The sequence below is a fragment of the Phytophthora infestans genome, genomic scaffold, assembly GCF_000142945.1.
Source record: "Phytophthora infestans T30-4 supercont1.958 genomic scaffold, whole genome shotgun sequence".
NCBI lineage: Eukaryota > Oomycota > Peronosporomycetes > Peronosporales > Peronosporaceae > Phytophthora > Phytophthora infestans.
In genome coordinates this window covers 11,107-13,734 of record NW_003302887.1, presented here as the reverse complement: position 1 = coordinate 13,734, position 2,628 = coordinate 11,107, and positions in this window count along the sequence as shown.

Here is a 2,628-nt window from a genome sequence, read left to right as displayed (position 1 = left end):
CTAACCTGGACCCTGCAAATAGGTAGTGGGGCGTCTCCTTCCTTACGCTTTAAGCGGATTCAACCCCGCCTTGCCTACAAGGTGTATCCCCGATTCAAAGGACCCGTCAAGTTCTTTTAACTTGTCCCCTATCGGTTTCTAGCTGCTGCTCTTAACCACTCAGAAATGCGCCCAAGCACGCGTCTTATTTTCCTCAGTTTACCCAGTACAAAGGCATATCGGAGCTAATGCTGGCGAATGTAGAAGACCCTCAGTCTCGTAGATCTTCTCGAGGCCAGACGACAGCCCCGCATCCTTGCCAGCCCTGCAACAGTCGCCAGCTACCAGATCGGTTTCTGGTGCACAAGCGTACGTGAACCGATTACTGGTTCGAGTCAAGAACATTGCAGATCAGAAGCAGGTCAAACTCACACAAGGACTTACCTCCCACTCTTTTCGTCGAGGAGCTGCCATGCACGCCAACGATGGAACATTTGCAGAAAACTGGATTATAGAGCGGGGCGGTTGGCAGCTTGACCGCGTCAATAAGGCGTTTGGGTACATGTTGGGTACAACGCAGGCAGATCAGCAAGTTGCGCGTGTCCTGAGCGGATGGAAACCAAAAGAAGGCGCACGTCTTCCTTCGTTGCGTATCTTGGAGCCGTCTGTGCTGTTCCGCGCCCAAGCACTGCATGGTCTACTTTTCACGAGCTCCCTGGGCTTTGCAGAGCCTGGCATGAACCTAAACGAAGACGTAGCAGAGGTCTTGTCAGCCACCCTCATCATGCACTACCCCGACATGCTGCTGCTCTCACGCGAAGGAGCACTGGTTGCCCGCATTTGGGCGGCCATGTCAGCACGAGCCATCGGGGAAGCGGAAGTACTTGCATGGAGCAGCACAATCCGCCGTGCTTTCATGCCACCATCAGCGATAACCAAGCCCAGCGTTAGCGACTCTCACTCTGCTGAGGTGTTAAGCCTCATGAAGCACCAGTCCGAGCAGATCAGCGTTTTAATCCTGCAAAATCAGCGCCTAGAGGAACGACTGTTAGCTGTAGAGGCGACATTGCACTCACCGTCGGCTCCAGCCAAAACTGTTGCGGGTTGTGTATCACAGCCTGACCAACAAATTGCCATCCGATCTGTTCGTCCGAAGAAGAAGGGCTCGCAGTCTCTTGCAGCAGTCTGGTACGAATGGTTTACGGCCAAGCCCCGCGTTTATGCCTCGCGCTCTGTGAAGAAAACGACGCGTACGAGCTTAGACACACCGCAGGCTACATGATGCTTTTCTTACCTCATGGATTTTCACTTGATGCTTCGTCTCCTGCGTTCAAGAGTGAGGTGGTCGCGCTTGGAAAGAAAGCGCAAGTGAGCACGGGGGACTTCTTGAAGACGAACGGGTCCTCAGCAGCAGCAGCGGGTACGGCACTGAAAGCCCTTCGCAATCTACACAAGACTGGAAGGCTTGACGCACATATAACCCAGTTCCACGAGCGTGCTGAGCGTGGTGACGCTGTCGATCCAACACCACCTTCAGCGCTGCCAAAATTCATTCGTAACAACCCCCCCCCAAGCGCTGAACCTGTAGTACACACAGTACAGTTAAGTAACAGCACCAGATCTCACCTTACGCTTTGAACCGTATAATTCCTGGCAATAGATAACAGCTTCCGCACTAACGCATTATCTTATATTACAAACAAAGCTGCAACAGCAAGTTAGAAACGACATGCTCACTCATGTTATGCAGCAGCAAAGACTTACCATATTTAATACTAGTGTGGCCTCGATGTAGGTCGTAGATAGTCTTCGGCCGCATCCAGCAGCATTCCGCTCGCCCTTACGGGTTATTTCACTTCACATGATTCATCTACGGGGACGGCAACGGCGGGAGTAGTGAGGCGTGAGTCCCTGATAGTGATGCCGCGCGCGTAGAGGTGCGACCGAGGCCTTGAGGTCGCAGGAGGGCCGTAGAATTGCGCTCCGCCCTCACCGCTGCGCGCTCGTGGCCGTGGTTTGTAGAATGGCTGTGGGCCCTCAGAGAGATGGGATTTTTTAATTTTGTTTTTATTATGTGTAACACATGTACCGCGCAAAGTCCGATTTTTAACTGGCAGATCGTACCGGTATCAGGTTGGAACCCGGTCGGACAGTTGGAATTTTTACGGTATGGGAGCATCGGAAGGCTTCACCTCCCTGCATTACAACAATGCCAATACGGGTACATGTACGGGTAGGCTTCAACACATTTCGCAATTCCAGGATCGCCACAAATTGGGAGTAAAATTTGGGCCCACTGACGATTTGCGAGAATACACATTATGAGATGGCTGCGCAAGTACGTGGCCTAGGACAAAAAGTCACCGCGCCTAAGGCAAAATTGCCACAGTGCTGGCGAACGTATACACTGTTCTCCTTCTCCGGTCTTTGCTATCTATAAGATCCTGTACGAAAGAACTATCTATAAGATCCTGTACGAAAGAAGTCAAGCGCTTTTAATAAAATGCGCCAAGGCTAGGTGCATCTTCGGAGTTGAAGCGTGGACAGCTGTGCCAGCGCTTTTCGCTCCCAAAGATTTGACTAGAAACCCATACCTAAGGCTTTATTTTTGCTTCCATTTGTTCTGCGGATGTGCGTCCAAACGGTGCA